Source organism: Sorex araneus, chromosome 1, assembly GCF_027595985.1.
Source record: "Sorex araneus isolate mSorAra2 chromosome 1, mSorAra2.pri, whole genome shotgun sequence".
Taxonomy (NCBI): Eukaryota; Metazoa; Chordata; class Mammalia; order Eulipotyphla; family Soricidae; genus Sorex; species Sorex araneus.
The window spans coordinates 214,200,567-214,221,541 of NC_073302.1; the positions used below are offsets into that span (position 1 = coordinate 214,200,567).

General features: G+C 35.1%; 1 protein-coding gene and 1 non-coding gene across 2 annotated transcripts in view; both read left to right on the forward strand.

Annotated features, from left to right (window-relative positions):
• The window catches only part of LRP1B (LDL receptor related protein 1B), a 1,943,003-nt gene that overhangs the window by 13,565 nt on the left and 1,908,463 nt on the right, over positions 1-20,975 (forward strand). The gene's annotated exons all lie outside the window — the stretch shown is intronic.
• On the forward strand, positions 1,834-1,941 carry LOC129401427 (U6 spliceosomal RNA). Its single transcript, XR_008628338.1, has one exon. It is a non-coding gene; the product is annotated as a U6 spliceosomal RNA (small nuclear RNA).

Genomic DNA, 20,975 nt, shown 5'->3' on the forward strand with positions numbered 1-20,975 from the left:
CCAGGAAATTAATATTATAGGGGTCAAAAAGCAAAGGCTGATTGACTCAACACCCAGGCTGACACCCTATGATTCTCTGTGCAATCACTGAGTTTGAGGCATTAAGAGGAGTTTGGACCAGGTTACATGAAAAGACATTTTTCATGGTTCATTGCAGACAAAAGGTGGCCCTAGAGAGCTAAGCACAATGCTTTGAAATTTGGAGTGTGTTATTATTACAGGCTTTGGCTTGGGGAAGAATAGAATCAAAGGTATATTTCAATATTGCCTTGCATCTTTATCTTCACAACCTCCTCTCCCTTGTAAAATACAAAGCAGATTCAGGAGAGAGAAGGTGTATTCAGAAAAAAATATTCTTAATGGTCTGGCATAGGGTCAAGTATTTTAGATTCAATTGTGAGGGCAGGAATGTGCCATTAGACATCATCTCAATCTTTCTCTCTGTGTCTCTCATTCTCTCTCTCTTTATTTCTCTCTCAATAATGCTTAGGAAATGTTACAGAGATGATTCTCAAAGCAAGAGCTCCTCAGAGGTCTCGCAAGAAATATTCTGTGATAAGTAAAAAGCTAGATGCAAAAAAAAAAAGATATTTCTGTGCCACATATAGAACCTGACTGAAATGTGGAAGAAAACAGAAGGACCAAAGGGAGAAGAAAAATATACAGAGAAGTGAGGATGGCAGAAAGATGATCCTAATTAGACAAAATATCATGCTCATGCTAAAACACAAATGGAATCACATTTCAGTTTGTATTTAATCTTCTCATCCTTTGGGAAAGCTGTAACTTACCAAGAATCATGCTTTGTGTTTCAGTATCAGAACTTAGTTTGCAGAAGAATTTGTATTTTCAAACAGAATAGTCAAATAAGTCCTATATCCAAGCCACTTACATTTATTTGTGTTTATTTACTTATTTGGGGGTGGAGTTTTCACCTGGCAGTGCTTGGGGCTATATCTGGCTCTATGCTGAGGAATGACCTTTGATAATGCTCAGAATAATATATGCAGTGCAAGGGATCCAACCTGGTCAGTGGCATGCAAGTGCAAGTGTTTGGACTTATATATTTATATATACATACACACATATGTATTTGTATATATATATATATGAAAATTCCTCAATAACCTCAAGTCATCTCCCCCAATGCTAAAATGTTTTATAGCAAAAGTACAGCCATAAAAATAAAAAGTTGACTTTCATATAATAGATTATTATCTAAACTCTAGAATTTATCAGAATTTTGCCAATTTATACACCAATAATCTGGTTCTGTCTCAGCATCCACTCAGTAATTTAGTGCTATATTGTCACCATATCTCCTCTGACTTCTTGCAACTCTGGCTTTAGCTATTTTCATAAAATGGGTTTATTTGAAAAATGCTGCTCATATTTTTATAGAATGGTCCACAATTTTGGATTGTCTGATTTTTTTTCCTGGTCATATACTTTTGATAGGAATATAACGTGCAGAAGTACACTGTTGGCAGTATATGGTATCAAGAGATGGCTTCCCATTTGTCCTATTATTGGTGAGACCATTGGTTGCCTCAATTACTTGAGTAGTGACATTCTCATTCTTTGTAAAGTTACTGACACTATTCTTTCTGTATAAAAGTATCATTTCTTATCACATGAATACAAACTGGAAAATATTAATTTTATAATGTTTGTAGCACTGTAGCACTATCTTTCCGTTATACATCGATTTGCTTGAGCGGGCACTAGTAACGTCTCCATTGTGAGACTTGTTGTTATTGTTTTTGGCATATTGAATACAACACGGATAGCTTGCCAAGCTCTGCCGTGCAGGTAGGATACTCTCGGTAGCTAGTGTTTGCTTTAGCAGCACATATACTTAAAATTGGAACAATACAGACAGGATTAGCATGGCCCTTGTGCAAACATCACAAGCAGATTTATAAAGCGTTCCATAATGGTTGTAATATCTAAAATTATCATTTTTTTTTACAGATTGTTTTTTCTTTGGTCAGAATCTTTCAAATTGGTTCCTCAACGATTTTGATATATATTTTTTCAGCATTTTATTTCTTTCTAAAATTCTCAGGGTGATTCAATATAAGTTCATCTTGCATTTCCCTGTTACTTTTCCATGTGACATTTATTTTTTATTACTAAGAGAAATTTCATAAGCTATTAAAACTTCAGTGATATTCAATGGATGCACACTCAAGTATCAAAAGATTATCTTAATGATAATAAAAACTGCATGAACAAAATATATTTTAATTCAAATAGAGTGTTCACAGAAGGATTGGTTATTTAACAAATGAAATTCTGCATTAGCTTGATTGTGGTTATAACTTAATATAAAGGCTTAACTTAATATAAATGTCTTCAAAATTTAAATCTGTTTATTAAACAAAATATATGATTTATGAGATCTATTAGTATCACTGTCACTGTATCACTGTCATCTCATGTTTCGTCAATTTACTCAAGCAGACACCAGTAACATCTCTATTACACTCGGCCCTGAGATTTTAGCAGCCTCTCCTTATTCATCTTTCCCAACAATTTGAGGCTCTTTCAGGGTCAGGGGAATGAGACCTATCGTTACTGTTTTTGGCATATTGAATATGTCACAGTTAGCTTGCCAGGCTTTGTCGCGCAGGTGAGCTACTCTCAGTAGCTCACCAGACTCTCCAAGAGGTATGTATATATCTGTTACTGTATTGGGGATATGAATACACCACGGGGAGCTTTCCAGGCTCTCCTAAGTAGGCAATAGACTCTCAATAGCTTGTCACATTCTCCAAGAGGGAGAACTAGGCTATTAGATGTCTGGGAGCTTGGTTTTATAGTCTCTGGATGTTGGCCGTTGGTGGGATTACAGGGCACCGGGGGCAGTTCCTAAGTGTGAACGCCTAGATACTGGAAAATGGGGGATCTGGGTGAAAGAGGCCCAGTCTCGATTTGAGCAGGCTTGGAGATCTCAGCCCTAGGTCCCACATACCTGGGTTCCTCTGCCAGTTCTTTCATGCATGAGGCTTGTCTGAATGTGTGAAGAGTGGCCTTGAGCATGGCTGTGGCTGGGTTCTTCAACTCTTGAGGTTCTGCTTGGGGCGGGAAGAGGGAACACATCTTGAAACTAAACAAAATTAAACTAAACTATACTAAACTAAACTAAACATATGAAACTAACAAAATCTATTAGTATGTTCTAATTTTTCTTATGAGAAAGACTGTGTGAGGAAATATTTTAAAGGCATCTCTACCCTTGAGATGCTTTCTAACTCAGATATGGAAACACTATGCAAGCATAAGGAAGTCATGAAAGGAATCATTGCAGAGAGTTTGATTATACCTGGCAGGTAAAAATTAGTGCTATTAGAATTCTACATATTTTGGGTGGAGAATGAGCAGAAAATGATGTGCCAAAGATACTAACCATGTTTGGTCTTATGCTAGTCTAAACTAAATGGCAGTTTTCTACCATGTCATATTGAAAGATTTCATAGATGATATGGATTTTATTGATAGAAGACAGACACATTTTTATGTTTCTAATGATAATAGTGAGAAGACATATATTAATTTTAGAATCTTGTCTCATTTCTGAGATACGAGAATAGTCCATATTCTTGTTATTCAAATAAATAGTTATAAGAGACCATATTCTTGTTATTCAAATAAATATTCCAACATTACCCATGAAGCAATATATAAAATTTCAGCTAGTGCAGAAAGCATAACTTTTTAGAAGGAAAGGTTTCTCAACTACTTAGAAAAGATAAGAATCTGCATTTTTTTCATTATACACACTTAACATTCTTTTTGTGTTCTTACGGTTTTTACCTTTAAATCTTAGGGACATCATGAACTCTTTCTGGTAGTCAGTGAGATCTTGTTTTTCATGATGATTTGATTTTGACTTTGAAGAAGCATTTTTACTTTCTCTCTCTCTGTATGTTTTCCCCCAACATGAATGTCTCCCCAGACTCTGGTTTCTGTTAGGTGTGTGGATATACCTGACTTCAGTGGTATCTAGTTGTAAAAGTACAGATGTGATGGTAGTGATATGACCATCACATTTAGCTTCTTCTCTAATAAGATAGTAAGAAACCTAGTGAGTTAGAAAGCAATGCAATGCCCATATTGAATTTTTAACAACTTAATACATTTTAGGAAATGATCCATCTGAAAGGCATTACGGCTTGCTGAAGAAAGCTGTGCACTGGGAACAGGGAGAAATGGGCTCAATTCCCAGCCCTGCATCTGACTCACTCTTTGTCCTTGGGCAAGTCACTTAGCCTCTCTCTGTGTCTACTTCCTGCCTGATGAAGGACGGAGAATAATACATAAAGACTCCCACCTCAACAAGACACGTCGGCGCTGCATTTTGTTACTACTGAAGGGAACTTTTTTCCCTCTGCTGGATAATGGCAAACTTATTTTTATTAGCATATAGTTTGATTAAATTTCATATTAAAAGCATGGGGCTACAACTAACTTCAAAGAAGCCTTTAATCCTTTAATTTTCACTGGGGTTTTACTGCAGTGCATATTGTTTCATGTTAACGCACTCATTGCTTAGAGGGGGGGTCTGTGGGTCCTGTGAGTATAGAAATATTTCTTGTCTCAATCTACTTAAATGCCAACCACGGACTCTTTCCTGAGTAATAGAGCTCATTGGAGTAAAAAAAAAATTGGAAAGAAGAGGTGTGCACATAAGGAACAATTAGAGCATGTCTATCAAAAATGTGACTGTTATCATTAGAATTTTGGCAATAAGGAAGTCAGTATCAATGAAAACACACACACATACACAGGATTATGGCAAGGTATAGACGGAAAAAAATTCATTAATCCTGGAGGACATAGCAAGATTTATATAGCATAAAAAATTTAAATTTATTCATTTCTAACTTTAACCTCATTAGATCATTTTGTACAATTCTAGTTTCCCCTGAATATCATTTATAATAATAATATCTTAATGGTTTAAAACTAGTTGGCAATTATCATGTGTGCAATTGCTTTTGCTTATAAGGTTCTTTTTGTGTGCCTGTGCTATAGGTGGTGGTGTTCCATGGCTCCTACCAGTAGTCAGGGTACCATATGCAATGCTAAAGTTGCATGCAAAGAAGTGCTCTTCATTTAGACAACCATCTGACATGGAACTGTTCTCAGAGCCACCGACCCATCTTCTACCAAAGGGTACCCCTTGTGCTATCTCGCTAGGCCATCAGCTAACTTTCATGTTACACAGTAGTCATTCATAATTTTCTTGACTTTGATCTTTTGAGGTGATTCTTTCAGTTCCATTTTCTACATTCTGAATGTATAGTTTATTTATTCCATCTTAGACCAGCATCAGAATTTAAAATTAAATTAGATATTAGATAGGCTAGACTAGATTCCGATTGAAGGCTCCTGAATACAATGTTGTCTAGGTGATGTAAAGTATTTCTAAACATTGAATTAATAATGTAGACACTAAGAGATATAGAAAGACCTTGGGCTTATAGTGTTGTACCATTTTGCTTTGTGGAAACTGTCAGTGAAGAGGTGATGTATCATTCTAAATAAAAGACCACTTACTATCTTACTAGTACTATATTTTCTCAATTTATTTATCTCTTAAAGGCTAAGTATCCTCCTGCATGAGATAAGGATAAGAATGCCTCTCACTTGATGGAAGTTTTAAGAATATGCTTATAAGTTGTTCTTTTTAATAGTAGCCATTCTCAGTTAATAAAAGTATATTGCTATCAGTAGTAGTGAGAGTTGTTTTTGTAGTACTATTGTCATAAAAACTTGTATAATGGAAGTATTTAAGAAAAATACTTATTCTGTAAAAAGAAAATAATACTGTTCATTCAATAACCCATCCTAAAAGATAAACATTTTCTATGTGTTTGGTTATTCATCCTTTGGTTGTTTTGATAGATGTGGTGCTAGTGGGAGATGCTGTTCTTAAACCTTTCTAGAATAAAGTAAGTTGTAACTCATTTAACACACAAATTAAAAACAATATCCAATGACAAAATGTATTTGTCTACAAACAGAATTACCCCCCTCCCCAAGGTCACTGTGTGCTTTCTACCACTCTAATTCAAGGTACAGCTATTGGCACTGAACTATTTTTAGTTATTTAAAAAACATTTTGAGGTCCTGATAGAAGACTGCATTTTATAGTTAATTGGGATTCTAATCTAAATTTAGCTATTTATTAGTTATGTGAAATTTACAAGCATGCAAAACAATATCTCTAAAGCTCTTTTATTTTTAAAATATATTAGAGAGTTTTAGATAAAAAACATCAAAGTCATCACCTATTTGATCGTAGGGATTATTAGATTTGCATTACTATAACATACACATTTACAGTCTGCAGTGTGCAGGTAATAATTGCAAGAAACGATTGATATCATATCCGAAGAGACCTTGGCCATTCTTATCTGCAAAGGAACCAGGCAGAACTGAGAAGGACATCCAAAAGTTACATCCAAGAACGACATCTACCTGCTAAATTTTGAATTGTAGCCGGGGTGACTCATATCTAAAGGGGTTTTGTTTTTTCAACTGTAAGTAGCAAAAGGGTGCCTCAAAGGTTTGTTCTTCCATAGATGGGGAGGAGCTCGCACAGAGAATTTTAGAGGCAATGCAACCGATGGAACAGTTAAGTGGTTCCTCCATGAGCATGGTTGATAGAATACAAACAACTCTGGAATAGTCAGATACACAGAATATGTTATTGATAACTGAATGAATGTAAGGCAGATATAATTTGTGTCCTTATTTTTATTATTTTATTTTATTTTTTTAAAAATTTTTTGTTAGTGAATAACCATGAGGTACAGTTATAAGCTTATGAACTTTCGTGTTTGCATTTCAGTCATACAGTGATTGTTTACCCATCCCTCCACCAGGGCCCATTCTCCTCCACCAATGTTCCCAGTATCCCTCCCACCACCCCCGCCCCGTCCCCCACCACGCCTCCCTGCCTCTGTGGCAGGGCATTCCATTTTCTTCTCTCTCCTGATGGGTGTTGTAGTTTGCAATAGAGGTATTGAGTGGCCATCATGTTCGGTCTATAGTCTATTTTTGGCACGAAGCTTTCAACCCGAATGGGTTTTCCCAACATCCTCTACTTGGTTTTCCCTTCTCTTATCTCAGCTGCCTTTCCCCACAGCATGTGAGGCCAGTTTCCAAGCTGTGGGGCAGACTCCCTAGTCCTTATCTCTACTACTCTTGGGTGTTAGTCTCCCACTCTGTTACTTTATATTCCACAGATGAGTGCGATCTTCCCATGTCTGTCTCTCTCTTTTTCTGACTCATTTCACTTAACATGATACTTTCCATGTTGATCCACTTATATGCAAATTTCATGACTTCATCTTTTCTAAAAGCTGCATAGTATTCCATCATGTAGACATACCAAAGTTTCTTTAAGCAGTCATCTACTTGCGGGCATTCAGATTTTTCCAGATTTTGACTATTGTAAATAGTGCTACAATGAACATACAAATGCAGATGTCATTTCTACTATACCTTTTTAAAGCAGATAGAACTTTTAAGAGACTGGAGTCCAAATCTCTAAACTTAACTCATGAACTACATTATTATAGGACGTAAGAAACTTGTTGAGGACTACATTTTAATATAGATTCTTGTTCTTGCCCCAGTGGTTAGTTACTAAAAAAATGTGATTTGTTTTATCTTTCTGTTGTTCAAAATGACATTTTGACTGTATTAAAATAAAGAACTTGGCCCTCTGCTTACTTCTTGGTGGCACTTCACGTTATGATGTGGCCTTTATTCTGGGTGTCCTGTGAGGATGAACCACTGAGGTGAATCTGATAGTAGAGTAGATTAATGCCCATCTAAAATCATTTTTCTATATTTTTTATATTACTGAGATTGCTTCATCTGTGGATTTGAAACAAATTTTTTCTTTTATATACATGTTTTATATTAGTAAAAACGACTTGCTTTAGGAAAAAATATAATCAAATAGGGGAGGAGAAATATATTTGTTTATTTTATAATCATAAGAATTATTATGCTTCTAGAAAATACTGTTCCAATCCTGCCCACAAAGAATGATATGATTGTATAATATCTAGTAAATGTTCGAGTTCCTAAGTGATAAATTTACATAAAGGATCGTTTGCTTTCTCTTCAAGGTCTGTGTACTAAAGATTTTCTGTCAGAAAATCAGAATGAAGGCTAAAATCAAGAATTGGTTTTGTGTATTAGTACTACACAAATCATTCTATACAGCTTTTGAAAATACTGAGCTAGATATTACTTTTGAATGTTGTTATTTAGTGATGATATTTTTCCTTTAGTAAAGAAACTAGGAGGAATGCCTAATAGCTATAATTTTTCCCTCCACAGAAGAAAGAACTACTCTTTACATAAAAGTTAAAATTAGAGTTAATTTTTGTGTTACTTAGTCTTTTTAAGATGAAACGGATGTTACGATTTTTTTCTGCAAAGCAATTAAAGCAAGTATTTCTAGGCAAAATATGTTCAGCATTAATCTTGTACTTAAGTAACGGGAAATAACTTATTAGACTAAGTAAATATTTGAAAATTTTTTATGTGTAAGTTTATATATTATTTCGAATCAATTTTATAAAAAGTGACAAAAAATGACTTCCCAAAATAAGCATTATAATTTATAGCAGCAACACAAAAGTTTTATAGGAAATGGTCAAGTTAGACAGATTTTATATCGCTATTATATTTTCTAAATGGTGAATTCAAGTCTTGTTCCAATATTGTAGAAATAGGAGGGAAAGACATAAAAACATTTCTAGGGTGTTAAAGTGAGTTAACATCATAACCACCAACTGTCGGCAGGCTTTGGGGAGCCAGCAGGGAGTCATGTTTATCCCACATAATGGATGTGTGGTCACGGATCTCATTAAGCAATAACAATCTTTGGGAAACAGTCATCCCCTCCCGAAGTCCACTCTAAATATACTCTTCTGTAGTCCACCGGGGTTCATGCTGCTTATCTGGCCATCATGCTCTTTTTCTCTTTTTCCTCTTTTGAGTTTCTGTAAGCTGGTTTCTGTATATACAGAAGTATCTTGTCACATAAAAATTGAAATATCTGTCTCTCAAAAGCCCATGATAAGAAACCATTGCTTTAGATTCATGAAGAGAGTTCTTGGGTGAGCATAGATTCTGTGATAAATAGTTTTGTGATAATGAGACACCCACCACTTGCAGTACTCTGCCGGTTTTACCTGCGGTAGTTGAGCTAATATACAAGTGATGTGACCCTGATGATCTTGGTGAATGAATTTTTTAAGCCAGTGAAAGAGTAGAAATAAAAACATAGTCTCTAAACCTACTGTGTATGGAGCACTGCGGGTATCCATATGGGGCACTTTTGTAACAGTAAATTTACCCATATTGCTGTCAATAGATAGAAATATTACAAATGATGAGAAATTGACATAAATTTAATCATGAGATAAAAGAGATAATTAAAGGAAAAAAGTACAATAATTTGATTGTCAACAAGAAATTATTCAATCCTCAGGTGACCTCAATTTTAATTGGCCGGTGTTCATCTTTATTCCTAGCCTTTGAGATTTTCATAAATTCTGCTTCAAATAAAAAAAATTAAATGAATTAAAACATTAGTGTCATTAAGTAATCAACAATGTGCAAAGATTAAAAATGTGTACTGCATTTCATTAATTGATGGATTTTGTAAGAGTGACATAGTAGTCAATGACTTTTACAACTGTGGTTTAGAAAATTTCTTCTTTTTCTGTTTAATTATTGAAAATCTAGACACTCTTTTAAGTACTTCTCTTTTTTTTCACTGGTCAGAGATTATTCCTCTCTCTGCACTCAGGAATTACTCCTGGAAGTGCTCTAAGATGCTGCAGATCATACCAGGATCTGCTGTGTTCAAAACAAACATTCTACCACTGTACTATCTCTCCAGTCTTGAAAATTTGTACACTATTTGTACAGGGAACATGATGAGAACACTGGCTGACTTCATGAAAAGCAAGTACTTTATGAATGTACAATTCATAAAGTATATTTATATACATATATACATATAAATATGCATATATAAATATATATTTATAAGTACATTCATAAAATACATTTATGATTGTATTATCTATCTGGATTCAGATCATATATTTTCTACTTTTTTTAATAAGCAAAATTTAGTAATTGATGCTAAGTGATAAATAGATATTGGATACAATATAAAGATCAATCTTTTAAAAATTTTATTGCTGTCATATTTTTCAACAGTATCCATAATTCAACAACCATAACACTAGAATTTGCCTAAGCTAACACAACATGATCCAAACTTCGGGTGTGACATGCACAGATGCGAAAGACTTGTTGCAGTAGGAAATGACATATGTCACTTTACCAAAAGTATTTTCAAATACAAAATAATTTATGCTATTTGTAATAGCACATACATTTCAATGCAATGTGAAATGACCGTGAAATAAAAGATTTGGCTTTGTATTGGAATTCAACTGCTTTTTGGCAGTCTAATTGTGAATAAGTCACTGCATTTCTCTGATGTAGAATTTTTGTATCTGCTGAATGTAACTAATGGCAACACATTACATGATATTGTTTTAAAAGTGAATAAGATAATGAAAGTGATTTTCAAATTCTAAAGCACTTTATGAAATTAGAATTTAATTATTCTACAATAGTAATAATTAAAACAACTTTGCTTTTGTGATTTTTTTTAAATTAGAATTTTTTTCATCTTTATTTTAAAAATGTAACTGTCATTTTTAGTGCTTCCATGACTTACAGAAAAACACAGCTTAATAACTTATTCTTTTAAAAAATGCTAAATAGACTTGTACTTTGAACAATATAGTGAGTGACCTTATGGTGAAAAATTAATATGGCAGTCCTGGAAAGATAATCCAGTGAATTTGGCTCTTGTCTTACAGACATCTAACCTAGATTCGATCCCTGGCACTGCATATAATCCCCTATGCACTGTTAGAAGTGATCCCTGAGAGCAGAGCTAGGAGTAAGGCCTGATCACTGCTGGGTGTGGCCATGAAACCAAAACTATATAAATAAAATTAGCATCTTAGTAAAAATTCAGGCTGCAGTGCTGAATTTACATTACAAATATAATATTTCTGAGGTGTGATAAATATATATGTATATATACAGATTATCAAAGAGGTCATATTACTTGAAAAAAGAGATGAAATATAAAAATGTCTATTATTTTATAAATCTAATTACTTAAAATATAATATTAGGTGCTATTTTATCTAATTTAGCATTAAATTATGAGAAGCATATTAATCTATAGAAACAAGTAAAATCACAGTACTAGTTTCATGATTAGAAATAGTCATATATATAATTTTATTAAAAATGAAACAAATTTAAAGTATTGCTACACAGATGCAAAGAGATAATACAGGGATGAAAGTGATTGTCTTGCATATTACTGACCCTTATTTGAGACCATCAACACATTGGTTAGTTGCCTGAGTGATTAGGTTTGTTCTGTCAGTACAGAGCCAGAAGTAAGACCAGTAAGACCAGGCACCAAGAGTAAAACCAGAGCTGGGTGTTAGACCAGAGTATCAGGAGTAAGACCAGAGCACCTGGTTTTGGCGCCCAAACCAAAAATAAAAATGATGATGATGATGATGATGATGATGATAATGGCAATAATAATAATACATTGAATTTTCCTGGGAAAATACCAGGAAATTGGAGTGACCTAAGGTTTATTCCCCTCTGTACTAATTCCAGTCAGTTGATATTGGTAACCTTCACTGATTTTGGAAATCAACCTGTAGATATTTCCCTCATAGCAGTTGCCAAAAAAATGTAGTTATTGCCCCTTATGAGTATGTTTTCTCTTAGACTAGGAGATATACATACATAATATATACATATATCCATGCACACATATATGCACACACATACAAACATATACACATATTCCCTGTTACTCCCTTTATAAAATATAAAATATACTTTCAAGATTGTCTATTCAAATATACATATTCATTAGGGGCCCTCAGGGGGCTCTCTAGAAGACCCAGGATAGGATGCCGGCCTTGGCCGTTTTCCGCTAAGTAGATTCACCCCTCAGTGTGGTGCGATGTCTCGAGAATGCAGTACCCTTTGTGAGCCCTGCACTGCTCGGGGTTATTTGGCTACCCTAGTGGTGTTCAGGGCCCTCCACTGTTATACTTTGGCGGGGTACCTTGTGGTTTGGGATTAACCTGAATTATTGTGTACCTAAACCTCTGTACTGTCTGTCTGGACCCCAGTATATATATTTTTATTTGTTGCTTTAATGCCTAGTATTTAGAACATGGTAAAGGTTTAAGTCAGATAAAGAAATAAAATTCACTATATATCTTGAGAGTTTCTCATAGATTTAGGTATCAACTTTGTATACTCTCCTGAAGTTTAAAAATTGAATACCTGATTTGTTGCTCACTTGATTTTTTTTATAAAAAATTGTTTGAGTATAAGACAGAGAAATAATTGAGAAACTATACAGCCACTGCTTCCTGCGATGAGACCTAAACAGATTAACCAAGAAGTACTGTAGCTGAGCATAAGTTTAGTAGAAAATAGTAGTAATAATTCAAGTGCAAAGCAGAATTATCTTTAAAAATCTTTACGTCTCTACATACCAAACTCATCTCTGCCCCATATAGATATCCACAGGATTCAATCCAACATTTGGAAAATATCCACCTTTAAATAAAGTAATCGGAGTACTGATTTCAGTTCAGACTTTGCTAAATCAAAGAGTGCCACTTTCCTTTATGACAAACAGCATACCAAACCTTCTGCAAAAGGAATGAAAACTGCTGAGAAATAACTGATGAAGCTTTTAATGTCAATAAATGCCGTTTTGTGTGTCGGTATTGTGAGAGATTCCTTTTAACAAATGGAAGGGAGATTTTTTTTTTGAATTCTCCAGTGAAAAGAATGGGGATTTAGAATTGGCATTAGTGAACCCTGTAATAAAACAAATCTTACATTACAGTCCTCCTTGAAGTGAAGAATGACACTTGATCTTTTCATTTGGTAATATGTGGATTAGAGCTATCTCTCCACTGTACCACAGAGGTGTGTCATTTTAGCGGCTATCTTCATAAATATCCTAGCGGGAGAAAAAGGAATTGTGAAAGAATTGAGAAATTACTTTTGGCTTAGTTAGACATTACTTGATTAAAGCTTTGGAAAGTGCTGTGAAAATACATTTAGTTTTCTGACAATATTGTAAATGAAGCTCAACAAGTATGCACCAGGGTACTGATCAGATACAGGGAAGGAAGCTTTTTACACAGCTGACAGATCCTGCTAATGAATCTTGGATTGGCACAATATTTAATTTGGCTTTACCTTATTATACAGCAGGTGAGAATCAGCCAATAGCATGAGGTCAGAGATGGCATTTTTTGGCATATTGTGCTCATTATAATTTATGGCACAATCTAGCTTAAACATTGAGTTATCTGAGGTACACTTATTTTTTTTTTAACTTGAGTCGTCTCTTATAAGATTAGAATGTTAAATGGTATTTGTAAAAGAAAATAATGTCCTGTGACATCTCATTAACTGTTTGGCTAAGGCTTCTTGCATTATTTGTTTAAAACTGTAAAATTTGTGCACTACAAATGATTCTAGTTAGATCCCTGTGTGGCTATCAAAAACAATTAATCATATTAAACTGAAAATGCTGTCTTTGGTATATTCAAATACTATGAAGAAGATAAAGAACATCAAGTTAGGCTGCTTCCTGTGAATGAAGACATGTCTTAATTAAATTAGGTACATAATTGACTGGAAAAATGATAAATAATAAGTTATAATTTTACGAAACTGCTTTTACCTGGATGTGTACATTGACTCAGCAGCTTGGGTCTCTGTGTTCTGTGTGCTAAATCTACACTTAACTACCAAAAAACCCCAACAATGTTATACAGCAAGATTTCTCAATAATTAGTATAATTTACTTTAATAATTTAATTGCTACAAATAATTAGCATAATTATATTCACCTACATGGATATCAGGACAAAAGATATGGTGTGAATTAATTGTTCATAAACCATTAAAATAATAAAATACAAAAAGTGAAAATAGTAAATTAGCCTTTTTGGCTCTCTAGATCTTTATGTCTGTAGGAGATTTCAAGAAAACTCTACTTGCCAACTTGGTGGGTATGTATTTCACACCAGAGGATCGTGTATTTTCTTTCTCCACAACTGAGAGAGAAAATCTTCTATTTAAACTTTTATATTTAGAGGCTTAAGCTTCAGAATTCAAGAGGGTAATTGAAATAAAGCCTTGCTATCCACCAAACAGTTTAATTATTTTTCTCCTCATATATTAATTCTATTTCAAATTAATTTTAGCTTTTAGAACTCAATATATTTTTATTGTTAGGATTCTTATTTTTTAGAATTACCAATCTTTGTATTCGGCTCCATTAAATATATAAAATATTAGGAGGATTTCTTTTCCATTATGCAAATTATCTCATTCTGTTTTTCTATTTTCCTTACTTCACAGATATAGTGTGCTTTATATTAAAGTTTCACCTTTGAAATCTATTATAAGTAGATTACATTTGAACCATCATCTCTTTTAAATCTGTATATAGATTCCATCAATATGATTAGCTTTGGGGGTTTAAAAAATATCTATAACAATAGTTGTTCCCCCACATACATATTTAGAAAGCTGTGGAAAGTAATTTGTGAATGTTGTCTTCATAGGTTTATAGCAAAAGCTGTGAAATAGTATCACTTTATCACTGTGATCCTGTTATTCATAGATTTGCTCCAGCAGGTGCCAGTAAGGTCTGCATTTGTCCCTGTCACATGCTAGTGTAGCCCGATGGCATCTGCTCATTCCAGGAACATGAAAAGCACGTTGTTGTTACTGTTTTTGGCATATGGGTAGCTTGCCAGGCTCTGCTGTGCAGGAAAAATAAATAAATAAATAAGTAAATAAATAAATAAATAAAAAGAGGTCACTAGGCTTCAAACGAGGCTGTGCGCTCCAGTAAAAATTGTGTCACTCTCTTCCAGGAGCTTTGTTTTATAGTCTCTGGATCTTGGCCATTGGTGAGGTTACATGGTGCTGGGGGCAGTTTGTGGGTGTGACTGCCAAGCTACTGGGAAAACTGGGGATCTGGGTGGAGGAGGTCCAATCCCGATTGGAGCCGGCTTGGAAATCTCGGTCATGGGTCCTGCATACCTGCATTCCTCTGTTGATTTCTTCATGTGTTCGGTTGGTCTGAGCATGTGGAGAGTGGCCTTGAGTATGGCTGTGGCTGGGTTCTGGAGGTTTTCAGATGCCAGCGTTCTGCTTGGGACAAGGAAGGAAACTCAACCTGCCCCCTCCGAGGGAGCCCCGGTGAAGACAGCCAGACACGGGGACAGGAGATTCTACTGTTAAATAGTGTAAGCAAATTTAACTGAATGAATCTTGAGTTACATTATAATTGAGTACTCCAAAATACACTTTACATATTCTGTTTCTTCAGTCATGAAGAGGATGATGGGGTGAATTTGTTAGTGGCATGCAGAAACTTTCTAAATCCATATATCTGAAAGATTGTGCTTCTTTATTACCTTGAGATAATTTTGTGCATTAAAATGCACTTCTGTATGTATAAAATCATTATTAACAATCATCTTATAAACTGTTACCTCTTACATTCTACAGGAAGGCCAGCAATCCAGAAAATTCAACAAAACTAAGTGTCAAAATTGCACAGAACAGAACTCACATCTTTGAATTTCTAAACCTTTTGTTTCTTAACTGTTACATTATAAAATAGCTTCACAGAAAAAATGTATTAATATTTAATGAAAAGTATAGTGCTATGAGTATAAAATAATATCAGAATCTTGTTTTTTAACAAATATAACTAAAAGTATCATGTAAGTATTTCCATACTCATTAGAATCCCTTGTGAAGCTAAAAAACCTTTTTATTAATAAAGGCTTAGGCACTCAAAATTTTGGAAATTATTATTTTCGCATTACCTTAAATTATTATGACATCTTTGTTTTAAACTGTAAGCTTTCAAATCTTGATTGCTAAAGTATAAAGTTGATTCTTTGATAAAATCAAAAATGATCTAGATGGAGGTAAAATTTGTGACTGAAGGTGATTGATCAGAGGTTTTATTTTTGGGTTTTAATTATGCAACTTGAACTGGAGGGATAGCACAGCGGGTATGGCATTTACATTGCATGCAGCAGACCTGGGTTCAATTCCTCCATCCCTCTTAGAGACCCCGGCAAGCTACTGAGAGTATCCCACTCACATGGCAGAGCCTGGAAAGCTCTCCGTGGTGAATTCAATGTGCCAAACACAGTAACAACATGTCTCACAATGGAGATATTACTGGTGCCTGCTCGAGCAAATCTATGAATTATGGAACCTGATTTTAACTGGGAGGTTATATTTAAGGGCAATTCTTTAAAAAAATGCTTTAGAATGTCTTTTGGATTGGGGGAGATAGGTCGATGAAGTGGAGTATAACTCTTGCATGAATGAGACCCAAGACCCTAGAACCAGTGCTTTGAAGTGTGGACCTGGTACCCCCAAACACCGTTAGATTTCTGTTGACTCCCTCTGTGGGCTGTAGGCATGAGAAATAAGCAGATCACTGCCAGGCTGAGTACTTCCAGGAATGGCTTCTAGTTCATCAAGCATGACTAGGGAGGTCACTAAGAGTAATTTGACAACTGGGGCTGGAGTGATAGTACACAGGGTGGAGAGCTTGTCTTACACGTGGTGGACAGGATTCAATCCCTGTCATCCCCCAAGCCCCACCAGGAGTGGTTCCTGAGAATGAAGCCAGAAAAAATCCACTCAGTGAGCCGGATATGTTCCTTCCTCCCCCGAAAAGTAGTAGTTTCCTTGGTAACTTCAGTTGAACATTAAATGTCTTATAGTGCCTAACATAGGATAGACTTATTTGGATTTGTTAGGTGTGAGTCATCCAAATTCCCATTTTACTGAGAGGCATTTTCTTAATATTTATCATAATAAAAATAAGATTAAAAAGGTGTGTGTGCAATTTAAAATAAAGTGTGTATGTAATTTAATCTTTAGTAGGTTCTTTCTTCCTTCTCCTTTGTTCCTTTCCCCATTCTTCTTTTTCTCTTTCGCTTCACTCTTCAGTCTCACTTTTCCAACGAAAACGACAGCAAACATAAGTATTTGGGACCATGAATCCTTGTAAGCACAAGGCTAAATTGGAAATAGCTTTAAAAGAACACAAATAGGAATATCAGTTCAATTTTATTATGATCTTGAAGTATCATTAAAGCAGCTTGGTTATTATCATCAGAATTTCTTCTTGAGTTTGAAAGGTGAAAGGTTAATGAGTCATTTACTGAGGTATGCGGTTTTCCTTCATTTTTCACTTACAATTATCTTCACTTGTTTTAAAATGTAATACAGCTTCCAAACGTATTGTAGTTATTCATTATCTCTGTCAATTCAAGTTTCTAAATCATAGACTTAAAATGAATCAAAAATAAGCATTAATTGATTTCAATCTCTGAATGCCCGCTTCCTGAACAAATGAATGGGACAGATTTACTTTTGAAATGTGCTTTCCGGGGCAGCTGGAACACTGGGCTCCGCAGATGTTAGTCTTTAGAGAGCTGATATTTCTATCCAGATCTGACTCGGGACTATTGTCTTTTCATGTGAAATGGAATGTTTGTTAATAGAGAGGTGTCGATGCTAATAAAATTTTGACTGAGGTAATAGAGGCTTCAGAGAACGTTTATATTCACTAAACCTGTTAGAGCGATACTTAGGGCTCCTGATATCTCAAGACAAAGTTTCTTCTGTAAACGGCAGACCTCAACTTCCTTCCAGATGTTCTCAAAAGGAGATTCAGTTTTTGATAGGTAATGCAAAATCAATATTCTCAAAATCAGGCTGTACTTCATTTAGAAGTGAGGCTGACAAATGTAGAAAGTCCTTTTTCACTGTGGTAACCTGGAATCACTGTGTTGACATTGTACACATTTGCATTGTTGGTGAAATTCAAATCAACAGCAACTTTCATATAGCTTTAGTTCTCTGTGCAGCAGGCTCCATTATGATTGATATCTCTTGAACATGTAAAATCCAGGCTACTGTCCCAGGAGTGGCATTATCATGAGGTTGTTGCCATAGAAACTTTGCAATTGCTGACGTACTTTTTGCCATTGGAAACTTAAATGCTATGGCAAATTTAGGGTTTTAAATTATTAAGAAACGGAACAAATTCTGTGGAGGTATACTTCTTTTTCTCTCTAAAAGAACTACTTGGGGAACTAGTTATTTTGAAAAATTGAGGAAAGGGTCTTGTTAGTAGTACCATTTGAGATATATGGCATACTAACAAATAAGGCTGTGTGAAGATTTGGATTTGATAAAGGAAGTTGCCTATAGATATCTAGCATTTAGAAAATCTTAGTGAAGAATTGTTTCATTTGGAATCAGTTGGGTGTTTTGTTTCTTTGATTTGCTTTGGGGCCTTCCCTGGCAGTGCTCAGATCTCACTCTTGGCCCGTCATCAGGGATCAGTCCTGGAGGTGCTCAGAGGAACATTTTGGGTGCAGGGAATCAAGCACAGGTTTGGCACATGCAAGGGAAGCACCCTCATCCATCACTCCTACCTCATCATACCAGATTTTTAACTCTTAAAAAATGGAACTTGAGGGGAAAAGTCTCCATTTTCATAGCTGCTTTTTTCTTTTTTTTTTTTCTTTTTTTGCTTTTTGAGTCACACCCAGCAATTCTCACGGGTTACTTCTGGCTCTGCACTCAGGAATTACTCCTGGTGGTTCTCAGGGGACCATATGGGATGCTGGGAATCAGACCTGGGTTGGTGGCGTGCAAGGCAAACACCCTCCCCGCTGTGCTATTACTCCAGCCCCTCATAGCTGTTTGTAAGACTGAATAAGTAGTCAAACAATGTTAGGCCTATGAGTCAAGAAAAATTAAATTTAATAACATGCATATGAATAATTTACATGGGTATAAATTTCTCTCTTTGGAACAGGTGGGTGTCACACCCAGCGGTGCTCAGAGTTGACTCCTGGCTCTGTGCTCCGGGATCACTCCGGGGTGGGCTTGGGGAACATGGAGTGTTAGGAATGAACTGGGCTGGTCACGTGCAAAGCAGACACCCTCTCTGTTGTTCTGTTCTGTTGTTCCTGCCGCACAAGGCTCTACATTCTAAGAAGCAGACTAAATCTGAAATGCTTATTTCATGTTTATGGACTTTGAGCCCAGAAAATGAACCCCATTCACACAGCAAGGAGGAGATGGCTTGTGTATGAAGAGAGGAGGTGGATGCCTTCCTCAGCTAAAGAGTGCTATTCTCTGGTAAACCTGAGTGATCTCCACCTGTCCCCATACTACACTTGGCTGTATCATAAAAGAGGACACTGTTACTATAGCATTAGGGAAGGGGCGGAGAACTGAGATTATATAGCAGGTATTTCCCATCTCTGGGGTCTAAAATAATCTGAATCCCTGCTTGATGGTAGCAATTTCCCTTGAGACCTACAGGGGCTGGATTGAAACCTAGTGTCAAACCTACTGGATTGAAATCCCATACTACTGTAACACATACCAATCAAGAATATCTGGTCATTTTGGAAGACTGCTACCACAAAGGGAAATGATTTTTTTTATAATGTAAAAAAGCAAAATTTCTAAGGAAATACAGGAAAGATAACTTGTCTTCCTTTAGATAATCACTCAACCCATATATGTTTCAGGTTAAAGAAGAAAATATTTTATACTTATGTTAATATTGTTCTGTTTGCCTAGAGCAGTAAATGTGGGCATAGAATACAGTGACTATATTGGTTTATGGAACTATATTTCTTCTTTGCCTTAATTTTTAAGATAAGTTGCCAGTTGTATTATAAAATCATTTTAATGTTAAGCCCATTTTGAGGCTATAAAAGTAAAAATGGATTCAAATATGGATTGAAATATAACAAGATCAATAAATATTTATTATTTTAAATGTAGATTTCTATTCAATAATAAGCTTTTAACAGTAATAAAATGTTATATGGCAGAATATTTGGCTTAATGCGCATCATATACTTGATATAGTTGTGTCTCTGTCAATTTTATTCTGTCTGAATAATGTTTTAAGTCACTAGTAATTGAGAGCAAGTTGTTCTTTGCAAAAGTCATCACTAACAGCAAGAGTCAACTCGTGAGGTCTTAACAAAAAAGAATGCTGAAATTAAGATAAAGATATTCCAATTTTTTTATGTTTTCAGATATATTATCACAGCTTCTTTAAACACACTTTAAGTTTAAACTTAAAACTTGTTTTTTTCTTTGTTTTAGCATTTGACTATGACATATATCTATTTAGATTGCTCAGAATAATATGCATTCCCAAGTAACGGAAGATTGAACTACTTTAAGATTAACTGTATCATTTTAATATTTTATCTAGTTATACTGACTTTACTTCACTGTGTTATAATGAGAGAAAGAGCTATTTTATTTATCCTCATTCTGCTTCTGTTGAATTTCACAAAGTATTTGATGATTGGATGGACTGGAGCAATAGCATAGCAGATAAGGTGTTTGCCTTGAACGTGGCTGATCCGGTTTAATTCCTCCATCCCTCTCAGAGAGCCCAGCAAGCTACCGAGAATATCCCGCCAAAATACCTGTGGCATATACGATATGCCAAAATCAGTAACAACAAGTCTCAGAATGGAGATGTTACTGGTTCCTGCTCAAGCAAATTGATGAACAACGGGATGACAGTTATACACTGATACAGTGATTTGAACCACAATTCTGAAGATAAATGCAAAGTTGTATATTTTAATACTATTAATTTAAATGCAAAGATTTCTTTGAAGAATGGCATGCTTGGAGAGTACATGGAAGCTCCCAGACCTTTTCCCATGCCTTGCCCTCTG